Raw genomic sequence first — 19612 nt, 5'->3', positions numbered from 1 at the left:
TAGAGGGAGGTTTAGATAAAATGAGGTCATGGTCATGGCAGTATCCGGGCAAAGGGAAAACAGTAGAGATCATGGCTGTCTTCCTCAAGCGACAGGATGAGCTGCTGGATGGCGTGCGGCAGGGAAGGTAAGAAAAATGAACATCACTGCCTCAGAGAGGCTTGAGTCTACTCCTCCTGAGGGTCACACATCCACTGCAGTTTTGGACTAAGGAGCCAGGGTAGAAGCAAGGAGGCCAGACAGAAGGCTGATGCAAGCACTTAAGCAAGAGTAGATGTGGCCTCAGGGAAGCCAGGAGGAAGCCGAGAAAACGTTCACATCACACATGTGTATAACTTGACGGCAAAGTCAATAAGATTTGTGTATTGGGTTTTGGAGTTGACGAAAAGAAATCAAGAACTTCGTCCTGAAAACTGGAGCCGTCGTTTACCCAAAGCAGGAAGACTGGAGTGGGACCCGGATAGGGAGAATCTATGGTGCCAGGACCCTCGTTTTGGGGTGCAGTGGATACCTGAGAACCACCTTAGAAACACACACACAGTATGCGTAGCCCGCAGTCACCTGGGTGTAGCAGTTCTGAACACGTACGATTGAGAATCAGCAAAATGTGGAAACAGGAAAAAAAAAATTCATGTGTCTGGGCAAGATAGCCAAGGAGCAGGGGGAGAGAGAGAAAACTCCAGGGTGTGCCAGGAGCGGAGGTCAGGGAGGGGAAAGAAAGCAGGTCAGGGGACTCGGGAGCTAGGGAGTGGCTGGTGGAGCAAGAGGCAAACCCAAGACAGAGGTGTCCTGGCCAGAGAAGAAAGCAATGAAAAGGCGAGGGCTTGGTTAGCTCTGTACAACGCCGCATATAAGTCAACTACAGGCTGCACATCCACCTTTGAAACTGGCAAGCTGGGTCTCTGACCGCCTTCACCAGAGCCGCTCTTCCGGGTGTGCTGGGGAATTGAAATCCTGATTGGCGGGTGCCCGTGCACACAGACAGAAAACCCCAGAGACTGCTTCTTCAGGGAGGTCTTGCCCTAAAGAAGCAGAGAAATTGCAGGGCCTGAAGATGGAGGAAAGCTGTTGCGTCCCTTTAAGGCGAAGTGTGGCAGGGACCACGCTTGTGTGCTGATCAGAACAGTGCGGGGAGAGCCCGGAAGGGACTTGATGATACACAGTGGGGAATGTCTCCTGGGAGTCATCTGAGAAGGTGGGGTCAGGGGCAGGGAAACGAGCTTTGGAAAGAGTCCCTCTGAGTCACAAGAGGAAGGTGACCTATATAGGTGAAGACACCAAGGCTGAGGTGCAAGCCTCAGGACGTTCTCTTTGTTGGTGTCTTTCCTCAGAGCAATAGGAAGCAACGCGAAGGAAGAGGGTGGGTGGTGAAGGGGAGAGTCTGAGGAGAGAGAAAAGGGTGGGGATGTGTTATCCCAGGGAGGGGAAAGGGGACAGGTTCACGGTGTCACCCTGTGGTTGGTTTAGTGCCCGCGTTTTACCTTTTTCTCTCACTGCTAGAACTGAAGACGTGACACAAGCAACTTACAGATAGAGTTAATTCTGTGTCCCGGTTTAAAGAAAGGCACACAGTCCATCATGGGGGAAAGGCGTAGTGGTGGGTGTTAGGATTCGGCTTCCATCTGCCTACCTGTGCTGTCAGTGCCTACCTGCCACGGGGGTGGGGTGTGGCAGTCAACGCGGTGGCCCTGCCCAGGACTATATAAAAGGACAGACCCTCACTCTCCTCATGGCTCTCTCATACCTCAGTCTCTCTTTTTCTGTCCCTGTCTCTGTTTCTGTCTCTGTCTGTCTGTCTCTCCCTTTCCCTCTCTCCCTCTCTTCCTCTGTCTGTCTGTCTGTCTGTCTGTCTCTCTCTCTCTCTCTCTCTGGGGCACCCTTCCCTCAGTTTCTTCTCTCCCCCCCCCCCATGCTCACTTAATAAACCTTATATAATATAATATCTGCTGCCTGGCATCTTGGTATCTTATTCTCTTACTCTCTTATTTTTTAAATAATCACAACAGAAGCCTAAAGCTGCTGCTTATATTGTGTTCTGGTCACAGAGGTGAAATCTAGCCCTTCATTTGCCTTCTCTGTTTTCCCAGAATTCTTAGTCCAGAGCTCTAGCCTATGGAATGGTGCCACCCACTTTCTGGGCGGGTCTTGCCTGCTCAGTTAAAGCTCCCTGGAGAACAACACACACACACACACACACACACACACACACACACACACACACACACACACACTCACTCCTAGCATTCTCTCCCAGGTCATCCTAATCCAGTCAGTGAAGATGAACCACCAGCAAGTGGGGAGAAGATGAAAAAAGGGCCTGAGCCAGGACTGGGAATTTGCCAGGCAAGGCTGACAAAGTGAGCGAGAGAGGGGCGAAGGAAGGAACGTGGCTGCAGCAAGCGGGTGATTATGATGGGCAGGCGACCTCTCTGGTCAGGATACAGAGGGAAGACAGGAAAGGTGGTGAGACCCTTCCTCTTCACTGCCAGACACCGGCGTGCTGACGAGGAGATGTGGAAGACAGGAAGATGTGGGTGGATGACAGCACCCAGAAATTAAGGCCGCTCCCTGGATGCAAGTCTCATTAAGACAGGCCCCGGGCTATAAACCCATGGTGTGGTCCTGAGGCGGGACCTGCAGAACAATGGTGTTTTCACTCTTACCTAAGGGATGTGATGTGGCTAAGCTGAATCCTGGGTCTAAGGAGAGCTGGCTCAAAGCTCCCCTAATTGATAGCAGCTGCAGTTCAACCCCAGGCTTCCGGCTCTCCGTGCAGTAGTGTCCCAGTTACCTCCCGGCCACTTCTCTGAACTGATGAGTTAAGTACCCCCATCACCCCACCGTGGTGCTCACTTGCTCACAGCCACTTGGAGTGACAGATAACAATCGCTTCTTTTCAAAGACACGATCATATGTCCCACAGGAAGCTCAGAGAGCTATCTAACTTGGCACAGATGCTGAGCACGCAGAAGATGAGAAGCCAGGCACCCCACTAACACTGGCTTCCTTCTCTTAGATTTCACGGCTCCCTTGCAGCAGCCCTGACTCCCTGCCCCCTGCCCCCCATACAGGGTCTCTCTGTGTAGCCTTGCCTGTCCTGGACGCACTTTATAGACCAGACTGGCCTCGAACTCACAGAGATCCACTTGCCTTTGCCTTTGCCTCCTGAGTGCTGGGATTAAAGACAGATGCTACCACGCCAGGCTGCAGCCACGACTTTTAATCTGGGAGTTTTTGGCCTGGAAGACGTGTATAGCCCCTAGTTTATTGGTTTCTAAGTCGTTTTTGTTTTGTTTAGTTTTGTTTTGTTTTTTTTTTTGAAAGCAGGGTCTCATGCAGGCTGGCCTCAAATTCACTACGCAGCCAGACAAGACTGACTTTGAATTCCTGGTCCTTCTGCCTCCACCAACCCGGTGCTGGGAAGACAGGAGTGATCCTAGCTGGCAGGATCCTTTTAAGAAGGTTGTAAGAGCAAAATAGTGAACGTGTCTGCTCCACCAGAGGTGCACACATCAGCCTGGCCCTGGCAGATGTTCAGGGTTAGCCTGTTGGATGAATATATAGCTAGAATTCCACTAGCTGACTCTAAGTTTTAAAAAGGGGGGTGGGGTGGGGAGGCTGGAGAGATGGCTCAGAGGTTAAGAACACTCACCGGCTGCTCTTCCAAAGGTCCTGAGTTCAATTCCCAGCAACCACATGGTGGCTCACAGCCATCTATGGTGAGATCATCTGGTGCCCTCTTCTGTCATGCAGGCACACATGCGGGTAGGATACTGTATTAAATAATAAATAAATAAGCCGACCATGGTGGCGCACACCTTTAATCCCAGCACTCAGGAGGCACAGTCAGGAGGATCACTGTGAGTTTGAGGCCAGCCTGGTCTACAAAGTGAGTCTAGGATAGTCAAGGCTGAACAGAGAAATCCTGTCTTGAAAAACCAAAATAATTAATAATAATAATAATAATAATAATAATAATAATAATAATAATAATATCTTCATTTTTTCGTTTTTCTTTTTTTCTTTTTTTTTTTTTAAGACAGGGTCTCTCTGTGTTAGCCTTGGCTGTCCTGGACTCACTTTGTAGACCAGGTTGGCCTCGAACTCACAGAGATCTACCTATCTCTGCTTCCCGAGTGCTAGGATTAAAGGTGTGCACCACCATGCCCGGTGTAATAATAAATCTTTAAAAAAAAAAAGCTTCTGTTCGCTGTGCCCACTCTATTTGCAGGGACCTCTGTTCTACTGTAAGTGACATTGCTTCAGAACTGTGAACGAAGGCACTGGAAGGGAGCTGCCAGCTTCTGTGCATCATGCCTAGCCTTCCTGGAACTTAGAAACAACTTTAAGAAGGCATTAGGACTTTCTGAGGAGGGTGGCCTTTCCCCTCTCCTGATCTGCCATTGACAACACCCCATACACATCCCAGCATCCGTAGTATTGCTCAAGTCCCATTGAAGCTAAGCTTGAAGCTGCGTGAAGAGGAGACCCCAGCCAGGTAGGATGGCATACACTATAATGTCGGCACTTGGGAGGATGAGGCAGGAGGATCTCTGAGAGTTCCAGGTCGACCAGCCAGGGTAATAGTTAGAGACCTCATCCCGTGCCACGCCCCCACCCCCACCTCCAGGGTTTCTCTAGAACTCGATTTGTAGACCAGGCTGGTCTTGAACTCACAGTGATCTGCCTGCCTCTGCCTCCCTGAACTCTGGGATTAAAGCCTAATGCCACCACGCCCAGCTAGGGCCTATCTTTTTTTTTTTTTTTTTTTTTTGGTTTTTCAAGACAGGGTTTCTCTGTTACACAGAGCTCTGGCTGGCTGTCCTGGACTCTTCATAGACCAGGCTAGCCTTAAACTCACAGAGATCTGCCTGTCTCTGCCTCCCCAAGTGCTGGAATTAAAAGCATGCGCCACCATGCCTGGCTAGAACCTATCTTAAAAGAAGAAAGTGAGCAAGAAGCCCTCTGACTCAGTTATCACTAAAAAAAATCAAAGCTGGGGTAACAGAGAGGATCATCCCCCAGTGAAACCCCAAGAGACCTGAGTCAGGGGCAACATCTCAAGGCTGCGGCCTTTGGGACATCCTCCTTTTACCCAAAGTCCAGGGCCACGTTGCTCCAGGAAGCACTGAGGAGTTTACTTAGCTTCGGTAGTGCCCTGCCACACCACCCTGAAACTCCAGCAAAATGATCTCATAGAGTTGCCACATTGAATTCCTCACCCAGGTACACTGTGAGACAATTCCAGGCTGAGTTCCTGGCTCTACCTCACCACGTCTGACATTGAAGAAGAGCTAAACAGCCCGCGTGGTATTAAGTGACCTGTTTTGATGCTACAGAACACCCCACAAATGCAACCTAAAGAGGAAGGGGCTTACAGTTCCAGGAAGTTTGGACCCTCCTGGCAGGGAAGGCATCGGGGACAGGAAGAGCAGGTGGCTGGTCACGTTGTATCCAGTCCCAAAGCAGAGCTTGAGGTGTATGACAACTCATTCTCTTGAGTCAGTCCAGCTGGCCGAGTGGTGTCACCCATCGTTAACATGGGTCTTCCTAAGGTAGATAATCTCTCACAGAGAAACTCAGAGATTTGTTTCCATGGTGATTCTCGGGCCACCAGGTTAATAAACGAAATCCACAGTCAGCCCTTAAAGAGCACAGTGTAAGCTGTAGCATTCCATTGACCTTCCCACACCCCTCTACAGTAGCCGGGCTTAGTGGGAGCAGGAGAGTTCAGCCAGTCTGACAGGGACTGCCACCCCCACCCCTGAGAGATGAGTCCATATAAGTGGCCACATTTGGTAAACCAGCTAGACAGAGCTGTCAGCGTGTCACCCGGCACCCCACCCCCACCCAGGCGCCTGTGCAGTCAGGATAGTCATGTCTGTGGCATTCTTGCCATCATGGAAGGTGTCTACCTGAGCTCCCACTGGAGCAGGTCACAGGCAGAAATCCTCTGGCAGCAGACGCCACTTATACCCGGGAAGGAGATGGTCTCCCCACGGGTGCAGGAAGCCTGTGTTGTATGAGGTTGCAATGCATTTTGAGCAAGCGTCCCTTCTGGGGGATAGGGGCAAGGCCCAGACAGCAAAGCGCCACCATGTCCTTGCACCACCAATGAGCCCCAGTGAGCTTGCTACCACCTCTCACTGTAAAGCAACACATCCAGAGTAAAACCGAGTGACCAGAAGACATTTCAGCAACGGCTCCTGCGAGGGGCCCTGTGGCTGTGAGCCTGGTGGCACTATTCCCTCACAAAATGTGCTTTGCATGCTAAGTAGGCTGCTGTTGTTTGAGTTAAAAGGACAATAGGTCACTTGTGTCGTGTGCCATTGGGTGCCGTTGGTTCTAGGTTTCAGAAGGACCTGGTGTAACTTAGAGGCAGCACGCCCTTAAAGGTCTTGCTGACCCACTTCTCCTGGTCTACCTTTTGCCTTCTCAGGAGCCTCACTCACCCTACCATAGCTGAACCCACTGTTGTTATTGTTGCTGCTGTTGTTGTAAGAATAAATTTTCTGGGGCTGGAGAGATGGCTCAAGCAGTTAAGAGCACTGGCTGCTCTTCCAAAGGACCCGGGTTCAATTCCCAGCACCCACATGGCAGCTCACAACTGTCTGTAACTCCAAGATCTGACACCCTCACACCAACGCACATAAATTAAAATTAAATAAAAAAATATTTTTTAAAAAAGAATAAATTTTCCCATGTTTTCTGAGTTTATAGGGTTTGGTTTTCTGAAATCATTGGCTGGGATGGGAGGGGCGTGGGAGGTGTGTGTGTGTGTGTGTGTGTGTGTGTGTGTGTGTGTGTGTGTGTGTGTGTGTCCTGTACAGAAGGTAGTAGCCTTCCTGTGAGTGTTGGCTGACTCTAACCCGCTTCCTCTCAAGTGAGCACAGTCTAACGGGCACAGTTACGCTCTACCTGGTGATCCAGCCTCTGAGGGTCAGAACTGAGTTTCACTTGATAACCAACCTGAGAAGCATAAGTTTCCTCACCTGAGAAATAATCAGTGAAGCCTACGTCAGATAACCAAGTGTCCTTGAGATATAGGTACCACTTTCTTTCTGGTGTTACCAGAGTTTTAAGGTCCAAGTCTGAGCTCCGGCCTCCCAACAAGCGAGCCACGCCCACCAGTTCCTAACATTCCAATTAAAGAGACAATAGCAAAAAGCTTTCTTTTCTTTCTCTCCCCACCTTCCCCAAGACAAGGTCTCTCTGTGTAGCCTCCTCGGCTGTCCTGGAACTCACTCTGTAGACCAGGCTGACCTCAAACTCAGACAGCCTCCTGCCCCTGCCTCCCAAGTGCTGGGATTAAAGGTGCATGCCACTACCGCCTGGCAAAGCAAAAAGTTTTGTCTTGGGAGACCACGCTGGGAAAAGGAATAAAGAAGTCCTGCTTGGGGGTCACTGATCCGATGTTTAGGTTTAAACAGAGGAAAAAGGGATGTAGAATTAAGCAGTCTGGTCAAGGTGTGGTCTTGATATTTTCATTATCTTAGGTCCTGTCTGTCTTACAAGATGGCCCAGTCGTTAGAACTGTGTGTAGACTTGGGCCTGGTAAGATGGCTCAGGGAGTAAAAGCATTTGCCTTGCAAGCCTGACAGCCTGAGTTCCAACCCCAGACACCATTGTGGAAGGGAAGAACCAACTCCCAAAATTTGTTCCCTGACTTATACATGTGTGCCATGGCAGCACAAGCGCTTTTAACCACATGCCCACACTCACCCATACATTACACACACACACACACACACACACACACACACACACACACACACACACGCACGCACACCATCATCATCACCACCACCACCACCACCATCATCATCATCACAAATCAAATACACTTTTAAATTTTTTATTTTAACATTAGGTATATTGGTGTTTGCCTGCATGTATATGTCTGTGCACCACGTGTGTGCCTGGTGCCTTCAGAGGCAAGGAGAAGGTGTTACATCCCCTCGAGCTGTAGTTACAGACAGGTGTGAGTGACCATGCGGGTGCTGGGAATCGAACCCACATCCTCTGAAAGAACAGCCAGTGCTCTTAACTACTGAGCCATCCCCTCAGCCCAAAGCCATGTAGCAGCCCAAAGTTATTATCTGTTTTAATTGTATGTGTATGGATATTTTGCTGGCATGGCTACAATTTCCCCGTGGATGTGCAGTGCCTGCTGAAGCCAGAAGAGGGTTCAGGATCCTCAAAGTTCAGACAGTTCTGAGCTTCCTCCCCTGTGCGGTCTCGTACGCAAGCCTGAGTCTTCTGCAAGAGCACCAAGCGCTCTTAACCACTGAGCCATCTCTCTAGCCCCAATTAAAAAGGAAAAAAAAAATTTAAGAGTGTGAAGTCTCTGGGAGGCAAGGTCCTCCTCTGGCTCACACCGTGGCTTTAGCTTTCCCTTGTCCTAGCATGGGAGTTCTGTAGGAAATGTTTAATAGCAGCAGCCGAAGGGAGGAGCCAAACTATTCAGAAGGTCAGGCTGTCCACTGTAAACATTCAGGACCTAGCTGTGTCACCTTAGGTCTGTTGGCATTCTTGCGTTAAACTGTTTATATTACTAGGTAAACTTCGTTACAACCAAGGTCAATAAGCGATATTAGGCTTTATAGTGGTCTGAGAATAACTCAGCTCCCAGCTCTCGGGTGAGCAAAGGAAGAGATCCAAAGTTTGAGGCCAGCCTGGTGTACATAGGAAAAGCCTGTCTCACAAACTCAGAGGCTCAAGTTTAAGCCCCAGCACCAAGAACCAGTGCCGAGATTCAAACTATCAAAACCCTGTTCCGGGTGTTGATTTCAGCCTTTGGCCTCATAAGACTCCAAGAGCCAAACGGCCTTTGTCAAGCACTGTGTATAAAGGGACTTCATTCAATGCCTTTTTGAATTAACTGGGGCTTCCTTTAAATAAAGGCTTGTTTTTAGGAGCTTTCTTTCTTTCTCCTAACAAGGAAAAACACAATGGATTCAAGTAATCTACGGTCCTCATCACAGCTTGTCACAAACACCTACCTCATCTTGTCAGACCAGAATGAACACAACACACACACATACACACACAGAGAACACACACACACACACACACACACACACACACACACACACACACACACACACACTAATTGTGGCAATCTGTACTCAGAGAGTTAATGCAAGGATGTAAATATTCAAAAACATCAGCTTTGGGTTTGTACATAACAAACAAATATCTTAAATACTTTTCAAAATGTCCTAGAAGCATGCTTTAGAAGATCAGAATGCAACTGGGAAGAGGACCCATGGGAGCTACGCATGTCCTTTAAAATCACGGGGCAGAGGAAATCAGCAGTCAGTCTTGCGAGATGACTTTACAGGGTCGGTGATCCTTAGCTTCTCCCAGAAGTAAAGATGTGACTTTGCTCCATTTTTTTTTTATTTTGCGCCCAGGGTGCATTTCTTTTTGGATGCCTGGGTGATCCACCCCAGCCTGGCAGGTTTGCCTAGGAGGAGTCTCAGTTACACAGAAGAGGATCACTCTGGCCCCAGTTCAGGGGAGGCCTTCCTGTCCATCTTGCCCTGTTTTGGTGGTGCTGCAGGTGCCTGCCCAGGCCCTCACCCCATGCTGAGCTCATCCTGAGCCATATCTCCAGGCCTTGATACCAACTGGGAGGGAAGTTTGGGAAGATCTTTTTTTGTTTGTTTGTTTTCTAAGACAAGGTTTCTCTGTGTAGCCTTGGCTGTCCTGGACTCCCTTTGTAGACCAGGCTGGCCTTGAACCCACAGCAATCCACCTGCCTCTGCCTCCAGAGTGCTGGGATTAAAGATGTGCACCACCACACCTAGCTGGGAAGATCCATTTTCTTTCCCCCAGACAGTCTCTTAACCCAGCCCAAAACTTTCAACAACTTCTTTTTCCTGCATGTTACACAACAGTTTTACCCAAAGGGCTCTCAATTCAACCAGTAGGAAAACGGGGTGCCTTTTCTACATGGGAAGTTACATCAAATTCACAGACGTTTCCAAGAATATTCCATTGTGGTTTTACAATCAGTCCAAGGTTCTAAGAATAGTCCACAACTACTAGCTGGAGATGTGGCCCAGAGGTTAAGACCTCTTATACCCTTCCACGGGGCCAAAGTTTGGTTCCCAGCACCCACATCTGTGGCTCCAGCGACAAGGGACCTGACACTCTCTCTGACCTCCACAGGCACGCGCACACACACACACACACACACAGAGAGAGAGAGAGAGAGAGAGAGAGAGAGAGAGAGAGAGAGATCTTTGAAAGAGGTTCCCTTTACCCTTTACAAGGACCAGGCTGACCTTCAGCTCTCTCCACAGCTCAGGAAGGTCTTCTTGGATTTATGAACCTCTGTCTCCCAAGTATTGGAGCTGTGAGTCTGTGCCACGAGGCCTCACTCTAACAATTGACTCAGGAGTTTAGAAGGTCTTGGATGCTTCTGTACCACTATTACTGGACTGTTGTCAGAGAGCAACTGAGAGTGGAGTAGTACACCAAGTCGTCGGGGGCACCCCCCATCCCCGTGTGTGTGTGTGTGTGTGTGTGTGTCTGTCTGTCTGTCTGTCTGTCTGTCTGTCTGTCTCTGTCTCTGTCTCTGTCTTTCTCTGTGTCTCTGTCTCTGTCTTTCTCTCTCTGTGTCTGTGTCTGTGTGTCTCCCTCTCTGTCTGTGTCTCTGTCTATCTGTCTGTGTGTCTGTCTCTCTCTCTCTCTCTGGGCTTCCTCACAGCATGATGGCTTCAGGATTTTGACACGGTATTTGAGGCTACAGTGAAGTGCTTCTGTAAACAAAGAAGCCTTACCTTTCTGAACTATCACTTTGTCTACATTGACGTGTGCACACGGTTGTGCTTTGTGCGTGTGGACATATGCATGTGGGTGCACAAGAGGGCTCGAGCTGACATCACACATTTTCCTTAGAAGCTCCCCTCTATATTTCTCAATGTACCTTTTGAGATTGCCACTGATTTGTTTTTCGTTTTGTTTGTTTATTTCGAGACAGGGTTTCTCTGTGTAACCTTGTCTGTCCTGGACTCACTTTGTAGACCAGGCTGGCCTCCAAACTCATAGTGATCCACCTGCCTCTGCCTCTCAAGTGCTGGGATTAAAGCCTATCATGCCCAAGAGATTGCTACTCATTTTTGGAAAAAAAAGATTTATTTACTATTTTATGTATGTATGTTTTGCCTGCTTGTATGCATATGTACAACATTCATGCTTGGAGGCTAGAGGAAAGCATGGGGTCTTCTGGAGCTAGAGTTACAGCTGGTTATGAGCCACATGTGGATGTTGGGAACCTCAACTCCAAGTCCTCCACCAGAACACCAGGCACTCTTAGCTGCTGAGCCATCTCTCCAGCCCCTTCTTCCTATTTTTGGAGACAGGGTCCCTCACTGAACCTGGTGCCTGCTGACTGGCCTGGGCTGGGTTCTGGGGCTTTGTCCATTTTCTCCTTCTCAGTGCTGGAATCACAGGCCCTCCTGCCCAGGGGCTTACACTGGGGCTGGAGAGTCTCGAGCCCTCAAAGCTCCGGCTCCGGCTCCGTAGCTTAGCGAGCACTGTGCCAGCTGAGCCACCTCCTAGCCGCTGTTTACATTCTTTTCATTATTAGTGACTCACATGACTCCACATCTCAGTGGGACAAAGGTCAAGACGATGTTGTAAAAGGAGCATCTGTCGGGAGAGTAAAAGCTACCATTCTGCACAAGTCCAGCTTGGTGGAGCCAGTGAGCTTGCAGGGGTTCTCACGGGGGCACGGGTGGGTCCAAAGCAGCTTCGTCACCAGAAAGCATACCCCAGCCCCCCACCCGGCACAGCACACATTTTGATTTTGATGGTGATGGAGCACGCTGCATAGTGCGCTCTCGCTCTCTCTCTCTCTCTCTCTCTCTCTCTCTCTCTCTCTCTCTGTCTCTCTGTCTCTCTCTGTCTCTCTCTCTCTCTCTCTGTCTCTCTCTGTCTCTGTCTCTCTCTCTCTCTCTCTCCTTCTCTCTGTTTTCTGGCTAGTCTTTTTCTTCTTTTTTAATATTTAAAAGAATTATGTGTGGCAACCAGGCGTGGTGGCGCACGCCTTTAATTCTAGCACTAGAGAGGCAGAGGCACATGGATCTCTGTGAGTTCAAGGCCAGCCTGGTCTACAAAGAGAGTTCCAGGACAGCCAGGGCTACACAGAGAAACGCTGTCTGGAAAAAGAAAACAAAAGGAAACAAACAAATCACATGTAGATGTGTGCTGTCTATGTGAGTGTGTGTGTGTGTGTGTGTGTGTGTGTGTGTGTGTGTGTGAGAGAGAGAGAGAGAGAGAGAGAGAGAGAGAGAGAGAGAGAGAGAGAATATAGGTGCCCATAGAGGCCAGAGAAGGGCACTGGATCCCCAGGAACCAGCTCATAACTAACTACCCAATAAGGATGCTGGGAGTCAAACTCCTGTTCTCTCCAAGAGAAGTCACACTCCGTGTTTTCAGTTTTTGGGTTTTTGAGACAGGGTTTCTCTGTGTAGCCCCAACTGTCATGGAACTCCCTCTGTAGACTGGGCTGGTCTCGAACTCACAGATCTGCCTGCCTTTGCCTCCTAAGTGCTGGCATTAAAGGTGTGTGCCACCATTGCCCCACTGAGAAGTCACACTCTTAACCTCTAACCCAGCCAGGAGGACCATGCACCTGACCTCCCCCTCCCTTTCCTGGCTAGTATCCTCAGGAGAAACGTGGCCTTTAAGTTTGTCAAAAGTTGGTGCTTCTTGGGTTGGAGAGATGGCTCAGAGGTTAAGAGCACTCACTGACTGTTCTTCCAGAGGTCCTGAGTTCAATTTCCAGCAACCACATGGTGGCTCATAACCATCTATAATGTGCTCTGATGCCCTCTTCTGGTGGGCAGGTGTACATGCAGGCAGAGCACTGTATACATAATAAATAAATAAAATATGTTTTTAAAATGTTGGTAGTCAGGCGTTGTAGTGCACGCCTTTAATCCCAGCACTCAGGAGACAGAGGCAGGTGGATCACTGTGAGTTCAAGGCCAGCCTGGTCTGCAAAGCGAGTCCAGGACAGCCAAGGTTAACAGAGAGACCCTGTCTCGAAAAACCAAAAAAAAAAAAAAAAAAAAGTTGGTGCTTCTTGAGGAGAATCACTGATAATTACATGTCACCTTTTCTTTATTTTTATAAAGTATATTTGTTTCTAACTATGAATACATTTCTACCATCTTTTTCCTCTCTTTCTTTCTTTAAATTTTATTTAATTTATTTTTTTTTTTGAGGGAGTGTTTCTAGGCCTCATGAATGTTCAGTGCATGATCTTTCACTGATACTCCTCTCCAGCCATTACTTTTGAAAACTTACTATTATTATTATTATTATTATTATTATTATTATTATTTTGGTAAATCTAACAGTGGCAATGAATACTGTATGTGGAGGGAGGTGTGGGTTCTCAGATTAAAACCCTGACACCATCCATATGGTAGTAGATTATAGTTGCAGGTGTCATTATGAACTTACATTTAGTTTAATATGATACAAATAATTCCATTCAGAAATATTGGTAGATACATCAATATGGTGGAATTCATGTGTGCGTGCACTCATGCACGCTCGCGCGCGCGCACACACACACACACACACACACCTGTCCTGTCAACTGAGGAAACCAGGAAGCAATCGCACACTCAATAATAACGAACATATCTCTGCCAAAGAATTGAACCGAGGGCCCCACGCACACTAAGCCTGTGTTCTAGCATCCAGTAGCACCCCAACTCCTTATTCTCAAATTATCAGGCCTCTAGCACTGGGAGGCCAACTCCTCCAAATAGAAACCTTCCTGGATGGAAAAGAGACTTTTGTGGCATTTAGGAGGTCCCAAAAGCAGAGGAACTTACAAGACTCACAAAATGGTCCCCCGAAAAGTTATATAAGCACAAAGAGGTGCTGCAGAGAGGAGACTCTCCCAGGAGCCTAGCTGTCGGCAAGTTGTGCAGAGGGCTGCAGGCACGCAGCTGCAGTGCTGGGGTTGGCGCTGGGGGTATGTTTTCTGGTGCTCCTGTGAGAACCCCTATAAACTCACTGGCTCACCAAGCTGGAACGGTTTCCTTGACCTGTCGTTGGTTCCCCCATCTGGCACAAACAGAGCAGCGTTCACATCTGTGTGGAAGAAGTCAGGGAGCTCCAGTTAGAGGCGTGGCGGATGCCAGGGCTACAGTGAGAACACACTAGATGGTTCTGGAGTGCCTTGTTGTTGCCGGAGGTTAAGCGAGTACTAACAGATAAGCAAACTCTACACTGTCCTTGTGACACCAGGACAGGAGAGCCAACTGAAAGAGCTGTGACAACCTGAGTGGTAAACTACGTCACACAGCAATGGGCTAGAGTGTGAAGTAACTGCCCGTGGATGCTGTAAATGGAATGCTGTGATACATTAAATACTGAAGTAGGTAGAAAAACATTCCAAGGCTGAAGGGATAACTCAGCGGATAAAGGTGCTTGCCGCTAAGCCTGATGGCCTGAGTTTTCTCTCCAGGCTCCCCATGGTGGGAGGACAAGAACTGACTCTTAAAAAGTTATTGTCTGACCTACACACACTCGCACCCCGGCACGCTCCCTCTCATACACACACATGCCAATACATAAAGTAATGATAAAAAAAAATTCCAAATAATTTGCATAAATACTTCGCCCCCAAGGAAGAAATGCCCAAACCCCCACTCTTTTTTTAAAAAATATTTATTTATTATGTATACAGTGTTCTGCCAGCATGTACACCTGCATGTCAGAAGATGGCACTAGATCTCATTATGGATGGTTGTGAGCCACCATGTGGTTGCTGGGAATTGAACTCAGGACCTCTGGAAGAGTAGTCAGTGCTCTTAACCAAAGCCCCACTCTTTAAGTCAGTATAGTATGGTAGGAAGGAAGAAATGCTATTTCGCAGTAGAGAAACCCAGCAATTGTCTCCTCAGCCAAGAGATCAGGGCCAGCAGTGATCACTGTGAGAATACTGAGCACCTCCGAGGTGACACGACAACCCCCAGAAGCAAGCAGACCCAGTCTACATACGACCAAAAACAGCCAGGAAAATTCCAGAAGAGAGACATACTATAAAATACTAGAGCAGTGCTCCTCAAGATTGCCAAGGTCACCCAGGCAAGGAAATCCTGAGGGACTTGTCCCTGGAGAGGAGCCCAAAGGACCATGACAGCCAAATGTGATGTGGGGGTCTGTGGAAAGAGACTCGGGGAAGATGGATAAAATCTAAATAAACAATGGTCTTTAATAACAGCGAATCAACAGTGGTTCGTAAGGTTCAGGAAATGTGCCGCACTAATAATATCAAGTGGTGCTAATAGGACAAGCTGGGTGTAAGACAGATGGGAAGCCCCTGTACTACCTAAAACCATTCCAAAAATAAAATCTCATTTTGTTTTGTTTGTTTGTTTGTTTAAGATCTTTTATGTGAGCCAGGCAAGGTAGCAGACACCTGTAATCCCAGCACTCAGGAGGCAGATGGAAGCGAATCTCTGTGAGTTTGAGGCCAGCCTGGTCTACAAAGTGAGTCCAGGACAGCCAAGGCTACACAGAGAAACCCTGTCTCAAGCCCCCCCTCAATGTTTTTATGTGTATGTGTATATGTGCACTGTGTGTGTGTGCAGGAGTCTGCAGAGGCCATAAGAGGGCATCGGGAATCCCAGACTTGAAGTTACAAGCAGTTATTAAAGCACTTTGTGGGTGTTGGGAACCAAACCCCAATCCTACGCAGAAGCAGTAAGCACTCTTCTCCACTCAGCCATCTTTCCCACCCCAAATGAACTCTTTTCTTAAAATGCTATTTCTTCCAGCTAAGAATGAGATTCATAGAAGCTGACAGCCTATGGCAGTTAAAAGTGCCAGCATTGCCTCACTGCCATTGGTCCACTGCCCTGGGATTGAGGAAAACCCAGCCAGACACCAACAGCCTCATCCCTGACATCTCCTCAAGGACTGGTAAAGCTGAGAGACACTCTCTCCCCTCCACCTGACATACAAACTCGGGAGGCCTTTGCCGACCACCCCTCTCCCCTCATCCTCCAGTGTGAGCTCCTCCCCAGCCCTAGTGTGGCCTTCTGTTCCTCCAGTTCCCAGTCGCTGAGAAAGGCGGCCAGATCAAAGGTGAGGCATGGTCTAACATAAAGAAAAGTAGGGCCAAATAAACAAGCAGATTCCCTGTAATCTCGGGCCTTCCAAGTGCCCTGGAGTTCCGTAGAACAGAACAGTCACGAAGGAAGCCAAAAATAGGGCCAGGGTGCTTCCCAGGCCATCTGTCCTTCCCACCACCGAAAGCTTGAAATTAGTCTGTAGGAAACACGTGACTCCAGCCGGAGAGTGGAAGGGTCTTCACTGTGTTGCTATGGACACTGCACACATCTGGAGGACCTGTTGGGATTGCCCCTGCAGAGTCTCCTCGCTCTGAGTTGTACTCGTCCATGTAAAGACGCCATCTCTGTGATCTTTCTTCCACTTGCCCTGCTACGTCACAGACACACTTGCAACACAGGGGGGACTCTTCAAAAGCAAATCCAGAGCCCGGCGTGGTGGCGCACGCTTGTAATCCCAGCACTCGGGAGGCAGAGGCAGGAGGATCTCCGTGAATCTGAGGACAAGCTGGTCCACAAAGTGAGTCCAGGACAGCCAAGGCTACACAGAGAAACCCTGTCTTGAAAAACAAAACCAAAAAAAAAAAAAAAAAAAAAAGAAAAGAAAAAAAAAAGAAGAAGAACCCAAGCATGGTGACGCACACCTTTATTCTCATCACTTGGAAGGCAGAGACAGGTGGATCTCTGTGACTTCAAGGCTGGCCTGGTCCTCAGAGTGAGTTCTAGGACAACCAAGGCTGTGGTGTCTCTATCTTCACACAGATGCGATTCCAGCAGGTCTTCCCAACCTGTGCCAGCATCCACAGCAACATAGTGAGACCCTTGAACTCTCAGGACAGGCTTCTGTGTTTCCTGCAGACTAATTTCCAGCTTTAGGTGCTGAGAGGAAGGACAGACACATTCCAGGAAGTGCTGCTCTGTCTCCAAAGCCCTGGGGAGTGGGGGCAGGGGTGAGAAACAAATGAGTGGGTATGCCTCCCCTGCAGGCACCTCCCACTCTCGGGAGTTCTTCCTGGCTTTTTCTTAATAACTATGTTTGCTCTACTTAAAAAATCAATCAATCCAATCAATCAATTACAGGGGTAGAGAGCTGGTTCTGTCACAACGCAGAATCAAAATCACCCATGGTGCTACTGGAGAGATGATCCAGCAGTTAAGAGCACTGGACGCTCTTCCGGAGGATCCAGGTTCAATTCCCAGCACCCACATGGCAGCTCACATCTGTCTGTCACTACCATTCCAAGGGATCTGAGGCCCTCTTCTGGCCTCCACAGCACCAGGCATGCAAGTGATGTACAGACAAACATGCAATCAAAACACCCTCACACATAAAAAAATATATATATATATAAAAGAAATCACACAAGAGGGCTAGCGAGAGATAGCCCAGTGTAAGGAACCTGCGATCCTATCCACAGCACACACATGAGACCCTGTCTCAAGAGAGAGAGAAGAGAGAGGGGGAAGGAGAGAGAGAGAGAGAGAGAGAGAGAGAGAGAGAGAGAGAGAGAGAGAGAGAGAGAGAGAAATGGTATGTGGTATAAACTGCCTATTCAGGTTGCACAGTAGGACCACAGCTTGGTCAATGTAAACTGAGAGCCAGGGTTAAACTGTTCTCTTTCTATTTTCAACCTTAAGAGGGTGTTTCTTGTTTCCTCACTACTTATGCAGTCAAGGAGGGAGAAAAAAAAAAGCCCTCTCCAAAACAAATGCTTCAAAGTCCAGGCTTCCACCACCCGGCTCCGGCCTCGTGACCTTTCCTGGCTCTCCAGCTAGAACCTCCGCAAACAGTCACACCACCAGCCTCTACCTGGAAAAAGTCCACTGCTATTTCAGGCCTCCAAGTTGTGCCGGATCCTGGAGGAGCAGGAGCGTCTCTTCCTGAAATTGTGGAAATGAATTCATCTTCAAGGAAAGCCTAGTCCCTGCGAGGAGAGTGCGCCAAAAACACCACTTCTGTGTTCGGCCAGGAAGCCTGGCTGCTCAGAACCCAGAAAAGCTCACACATCTCTAGGATGACGTCAAGTCTGTGTGCCCACAGCTGGAATCGCCACAGTTTGGGGAAGAACGGCGTCATTAGATGTGAATTACCTGCCTGATGTGGAATTGACCCCGCTTTGCTTTTTGGAAATGATATTTAATTTCTCTCTCTCTCGTTATCTTAGTGTGCTTCGGTTGTGGACTTACCCTGGATGATATGGAGGGCGCCTGTTTACAGCCTCTTTATTCTGGGCCTCTAACTTTCCAGGGGCCTGAAAATGTAAGCCATGTATTGTGGTTTCAATATCCTATTGTAAGAGCAGACGTGTTCACAACCCACTCAACATTTGTTTGCAGAGTGGTATTTCATTTGGCACTTGCTGTTTGTAAACTGATGGTATTAAGTTATTTTTGACGTATGTGAGGCTGTGTTTACACTTATAGGACACTGTGTTATAATATAAACTCTGCAACATTTGCCTTTTGTTGATCCACAGACAATTACAACTGTGTTTTCTTTCCCAGTTGAAAATGGGGAATGGGGACAAAAGGCCTGAGACTTTGCATGTGTTTTATGTTACAATTTCGAAAACTTCCCCATTCAGAATATACACCCGTAATTATATCTGTGTTAGTTTGTTTGTTTTGTTTTGTTTTTCGAGACAGGGTTTCTCAGTGTAGCCTTGGCTGTCCTGGACTCACTTTGTAGACCAGGCTGGCCTAAAACTCACAACAATCCACCTGCCTCTGCCTTCCAAGTGCTGGGATTATATCTGTCATTTTTAAGAACAAAGTGTTCTCAGAGCTGGAGGCATGACTCAGTGGTTAAGAGCACCCACCGGCTGCCCTTCCAGAGGACCCGGGTATGATCCCCAGCACCCACATGGCAGCTCACAACCGACTGTAACTCCAGCCTCGGGGCATTTGATGCCCTCTCGTGGCCTTCTCAAACATTCCATGCACATGGTACACAAACATACATGCGGGCGAAACACCCATACACGTCGAATAAAAAGAAAAAGCTTAAGAAGAAAAGTGTTCTTCATACTTCTCCACAATGACCTCAGGACCCCTTAAAATGTTCTCCAACAGTAAGGGCAAGGTCCAGCGAAAGCATACTGAGCCTACATCCTACAAGGCAAATGGCTTCTGCATACTCCACCTGCCAGCTCATCCCAGACTCAAAGGTACCAAGATGGGCATCAAGCATCCTCCACTCTCACAGTCTGTCCAGAGAATCTTCTTCCTGCCTCGGACCTAGCAAAGGCTATGGATGTTCTTCCTCAATTCTTGCTCATATTATTCTACAAATCAAGCCAATCCAGGGCTGTTTCAGACTCCTTCAGAAGAGGGGCACCCCCCCCTACCTCCCAGGGAGATGTACTTCCCCAGGATTGTACTTTTATGCCTGCTGGATCCAGTGAGGAATATATCCTTCACCAGAAGCGACTTGAAAACAAAGTCCCAGCCCCAGAGAAAGGGCTCGAAACCTCCGAGTCACATGAGCTGCTACAAGATCTCAA

Source organism: Acomys minous (genome assembly GCF_964271855.1).
Source record: "Acomys minous genome assembly, chromosome: 6".
Taxonomy (NCBI): domain Eukaryota; kingdom Metazoa; phylum Chordata; class Mammalia; order Rodentia; family Muridae; genus Acomys; species Acomys minous.
Note: the sequence above shows the minus strand (reverse complement) of the source record.